Consider the following 5,984-nt stretch of genomic DNA (forward strand, 5'->3'; position numbering starts at 1 on the left):
TTGTTGCCTAGGCTGGAGTGCCGTGGTACAATCTTGGCTCACTGCAGCTTCTCCCTCCTGGGTTCACGTGATTCTTCTGCCTTAGCCTCCCAAGTAGTGAGGATTACAGGGATGCACCACCACTCCTGGCTAATTTTGTATTTATAGTAGAGACAGGGTTTCACCATGTTGGTCAGGCTGGTCTCGAACTCCCAACCTCAGGTGATTCACCCACCTCAGCCTCCCAAAGTTCTGGGATTGTAGGCATGAGCCACCATGCCTGGCGAAATACATTTCTACTTTTAGATCCTTCACTTAGCGACTGAAGAAGCTCTCAGTTGTTATAAAAGAAAACCAAAAGAATAAACAGTGGGTTTTGCCAAAGATATTGATGTGCAAAAATACTGTTCTACTTCTTCTTGAATGTTCTGTGTGTCTATGGCCAAGGCTTATACTGAACGAGCTTCAGGAAGGTTGGCAAGTCTCACGGCCTTCAGCTCCATCCCTTCCCCGTGACTACCCGGAGAGTGCAGGCCAGTTGTTTGGCTTTAGTGCATTGTTAGTGCCCTATTTGTTTTGATATCTCTGAGACAGTGACTACAGTGGATGTGGGAATAAATGTCAAGTTGTTAATGCTTTTGTTTCAGCTCACATCAAAAGATGTTTTTCAAGTGCTAATAGCTGCCAACCACTTACTCTTGATATAATTAGAATAAGAGCATTTTTAAATATGAAAATAACTAGATAGGACACCGTTCATTTGTGGTGTATGGCTTATTTTACACAGTGCAAGGGAAATAAGGGAAATTGTGTTGGCCAGCAGTAAACAGAAAAGAAATGATCAGATATTCAGCAAAATAACCATTATCTGGAGCAAAAAGTTGTTTTGATCTGCTCCTATTGAAAATCAGCATAGCATTCAGCATCAGACAATCAAGGGATCCCATGACTCTTTTAAGTAGACATATAACCCCTTTACACTCAACTGATATAATTTTTAAGAAACTTTTTCTTTTGAAACAATTTCAAACTTACAGGAAGTTTAGAATAAAATGAAATTCTATACACCATTTTCTCAGAATCAGTAAATTTTAACATTTTACTATGCTGCTGTTTTCTGTCTCCATCTCACATGCCCATGTGTGTGTATTGTATATGTATGTATATTTGTGTGTATCTGTATTTCTTGTTGAACCATTTGAGAATAAGTTGAGAATATCATGTCCCTTTACTCTTAAATATTTCAGGGTATGTATCCTAAGAACAAGGATGTTTGTTTATGTAACCTTAGCACATTGATTAAAAATCAGGAAATTTAACATTAGTACAATACCATGATCAAATCTGAAGACCTATTTTAAAAATGTCAGTTGCCAAAATATCCTTTATGGTGCTTATTTTTTTGGCTCCAATCCTAGACTATTCGTTGTTTTTAGCTTTTGTGTTTTTAATAGTGCCTGCCATTTATTTTGTAGTCTGTCCCTCAATTTGCATTTATCTGATGTTTCCTTCCTCATGAGTCGATTCCAGGTTATGCATTTTGGGCAGAAACTACACATAGATGATTTTGGGTCTTCCTCCGAGCCTCACATCAGTAGGCACTTTGTCCTGCTATCTACTAGGCTTCTCTACTGTAACATTGCTATTTTCCCTATGTTTATAAACAAAAAATACGACTTTTTAACAAGAGGAATTTTGTTTTAAAAGTTGTTTCTATGATAGGTCGGATGTTGTAGAAATAAAGAATAAAGCAACCTGAGCCAAAGACTGAGGAGAATAACTAGGTTCTTTTTTTGGGCTTTGAAATCCGTGTTTATCACGTGAAATCTGTTTTTGTTCCTAGTAGAGATAAAGTAACTCGACACTAGTTTTCCTTACTGGGAGAAAAACCTGATGGAATTTAAATTCCCTTAAGAAAATGTCATCGTTTCCCATTTAAGCAAAGCAGGAGTGTACCAACTTTGTTTCGTAGTTGAGGAGCTAGCTGGGAACAACTGATGTGGTGACCAAAGAACAGAGTTGAAAACTTCCAGTATCTTTTTATTTCATTTCATTTGAATTGACATAGTAAAATATTGTAGAATGCATATGCCTGTCATTTTCTCTTGTAATTCCATTATGAAAACACCTAGAATCATTGAAATAAGGATTCTTATAAAACAATAGAAGACACAAGAAGCATTGGGAATTAGGATTGAGATTCTCACATTTATTTGATGGATTAATGTTTATTTTATCATTTTCAGGAGCATAATCAACAAATATTTCCTAATAAACGACAATAACATCAAATATTACATATTATTAGTCCCAGTAGTCTCAAAAAGGAAAAAGTGTTTTATGTAAGTGTCTCAGTCAACAGGATTTGTAGGCTCTTTGAAGTCTCTATTCTATTAAGCTGTAATATGGTCTTACTGTTGGACATTACTGGCTGAAGTTATATGTTCTGAAGTGAAATCTTATGAGCAGATGCTCAAATTCTTTCTCATTTTTGTCTTGCATCTTAAAAAAACAAAATAAACCCATACTATTTGGGGGAATAGTTCTTTTTTTTTAAAATTTTTTATTGGATTATAGGTTTTGGGGTACATGAGCAGAGCATGCAAGACATTTGCGTAGGTACACACATGGCAGTGTGCTTTGCTTTTCTTCTCCCCTTCACCCACATTTGGCATTTCTCCCCAGGCTATCCCTCCCCACCTCCCCCTCCCACCGGCCCTCCCCTTTTCCCCCCAATAGACCCCACTGTTTAGTACTCCCCTTTCTGTGTCCATGTGTTCTCATTTTTCATCACCCACCTATGAGTGAGAATATGCGGTGTTTCATTGTGTCAGTTTGCTGAGGATGATGTTTTCCAGATTCATCCATGTCCCTACAAATGACACAAACTCATCATTTCTGATTGCTGCATAATATTCCATGGTGTATATGTGCCACATTTTTCTAATCCAGTCTATTATCAATGGGCATTTGGGTTGATTCCAGGTCTTTGCTATTGTAAACAGTGCTGCAATGAACATTCGTGTACATGTGTCCTTATAGTAGAACGATTTATAGTCTTTTGGATATATACCCAGTAATGGGATTGCTGGGTCAAATGGAATTTCTATTTCTAAGGCCTTGAGGAATCGCCACACTGTCTTCCACAATGGTTGAACTAATTTACACTCCCACCAACAGTGTAAAAGTGTTCCTTTTTCTCCACATCCTCTCCAGCATCTGTTTTCTCCAGATTTTTTAATGATCGCCATTCTAACTGGCGTGAGATGGTATCTCAGTGTGGTTTTGATTTGCATCTCTCTGATTACCAGTGACGATGAGCATTTTTTCATATGATTGTTGGCCTCATATATGTCTTCTTTCATAAAGTATCTGTTCATATCCTTTGCCCACTTTTGAATGGGCTTGTTTGTTTTTTTTCCTGTAAATCTGTTTGAGTTCTTTGTAAATTCTGGATATCAGCCCTTTGTCAGATGGGTAGACTGCAAAAATTTTTTCCCATTCTGTTGGTTGCCGATCCACTCTAGTGACTGTTTCTTTTGCCATGCAGAAGCTGTGGAGTTTCATTAGGTCCCATTTGTCTATTTTGGCTTTTGTTGCCAATGCTTTTGGTGTTTTGTTCATGAAGTCCTTGCCTACTCCTATGTCCTGGATGGTTTTGCCTAGATTTCCTTCTAGGGTTTTTATGGTGCCAGGTCTTATGTTTAAGTCTTTAATCCATCTGGAGTTAATTTTAGTGTAAGGTGTCAGGAAGGGGTCCAGTTTCTGCTTTCTGCACATGGCTAGCCAGTTTTCCCAACACCATTTGTTAAACATGGAATCCTTGCCCCATTGCTTGTTTTTGTCAGGTTTATCAAAGATTGTATAGTTGTATGTATGTTGTGTTGCCTCCGGTGCCTCTGTTTTGTTCCATTGGTCTATATCTCTGTTTTGGTACCAGTACCATGCTGTTTTGATTACTGTAGCCTTGTAGTATAGTTTGAAATCCGGTAGTGTGATGCCCCCCGCTGTGTTCTTTTTGCTTAGAATTGACTTGGCTATGCGGGCTCTCTTTTGGTTCCATATGAAGTTCATGGTGGTTTTTTCCAGTTCTGTGAAGAAAGTCAATGGTAGCTTGATGGGGATAGCGTTGATTCTGTAAATTACTTTGGGCAGTATAGCCATTTTCACGATGTTAATTCTTCCTAACCATGAACATGGAATGTTTCTCCATCTGTTTGTGTCCTCTCTGATTTCGTTGAGCAGTGGTTTGTAGTTCTCCTTGAAGAGGTCCCTTACGTTCCTTGTGAGTTGTATTCCAAGGTATTTTATTCTTTTTGTAGCAATTGCGAATGGCAGTTCGTTCTTGATTTGGCTTTCTTTAAGTCTGTTATTGGTGTAGACGAATGCTTGTGATTTTTGCACATTGATTTTATATCCTGAGACTTTGCTGAAGTTGCTTATCAGTTTCAGGAGTTTTTGGGCTGAGGCGATGGGGTCTTCTAGGTATACTATCATGTCATCTGCAAATAGAGACAATTTGGCTTCCACCTTTCCTATTTGAATACCCTTTATTTCTTTTTCTTGCCTGATTGCTCTGGCTAGAATTTCCAGTACTATATTGAATAGGAGTGGTGAGAGAGGGCATCCTTGTCTAGTGCCAGATTTTAAAGGGAATGCTTCCAGTTTTTGCCCATTCAGTATGATATTGGCTGTTGGTTTGTCATAAATAGCTTTTATTACTTTGAGATACGTCCCATCGATACCGAGTTTATTGAGGGTTTTTAGCATAAAGGGCTGTTGAATTTTGTCAAATGCCTTCTCTGCGTCAATTGAGATAATCATGTGGTTTTTGTTTTTGGTTCTGTTTATGTGGTGAATTATGTTGATAGACTTGCGTATGTTGAACCAGCCTTGCATTTGGGGGAATAGTTCTATTCAAAGGCCATGGTATTTGTACTTTCCCATTTTCTTGGAGAATAATTTCTAGTCTTTCTATAATCACCTTTTCTATGGTGACACTGGTTGAGAGGCCAATTCTCAGTGTTATGAAGTGTTCTTACCCCAAAGCTTTTTACCTTAGAGGAATATATTTCCAAGAAAAATTTTATAAATGTAAAAGGAAATGTAATAAAAAGGTAAACAGTCAAAAATGAGAAATAGCAGGTATTTTTGAAGCATAAGAAAAGGACAGAAAAGCAATATTTCAATTTGAGACTGAAGGAAATAATTTTATGAGAATTTTATTTTCTCCATATGTGTGTATGAGAGAGTAAAAGAGGGTGAGATTTTTGACAAATCTATTTCTATGTTTTAAAGTTTTTAGATGAATAATTAAGATCTGGTTTGTCTTCCTTCTCCATTAGGACATGGTCATGTTTAAGATTAATAACCGTTAGTGGATCTTTTAATGATCTTTAAGAAAAATTGTTATATAAATTAGGAATTAGCATACATTAAACTAAAAAATATAAGGTCATAATCTACTTACAGTTTTCAAGTTGTGTGGCATTTTCTTGGGATGCTGGGAGCATACAGAGCAAGGGGCATCTACTCCTGGGATTTTCAGACTGTTCACTAAACTTTATTCAAGCTTTAGGCATCAATCAATATCATCAGAGTTCAATGCCTAGATCAATGCAGTATAGCATCCAGTGACAGCAATAATTACTAAGCACTTGCTGCTGATATGAAAGGAAAGCAGAATCCATTTTATTTAGCATAAGCAGTTTTTGAACATTCATATTTGGGTTTAGTTACTTTGCAAGATGAACAAAAATTGAACAGCAGCAATATTATGCAGCTTGCATTAAGCATCAACATTCTATGCTGTAGTCTAAGTAATTTGTGAATTTCATTTATTTTTTTCTAATACTGTCTTCAAATTGCATTACCTTCCCAGCACTGATAACATACTCTTGATGGATTGACTTTTTAAAAAATTGCTATCATTTCCAAATAGACTTCCTTAGTGTTTTGTAGTCATTTCAGTGAATCTTTGCTCTTGATAACAATCTGTTTTAGAT

Source organism: Callithrix jacchus, chromosome 16 (genome assembly GCF_049354715.1).
Source record: "Callithrix jacchus isolate 240 chromosome 16, calJac240_pri, whole genome shotgun sequence".
NCBI lineage: Eukaryota > Metazoa > Chordata > Mammalia > Primates > Cebidae > Callithrix > Callithrix jacchus.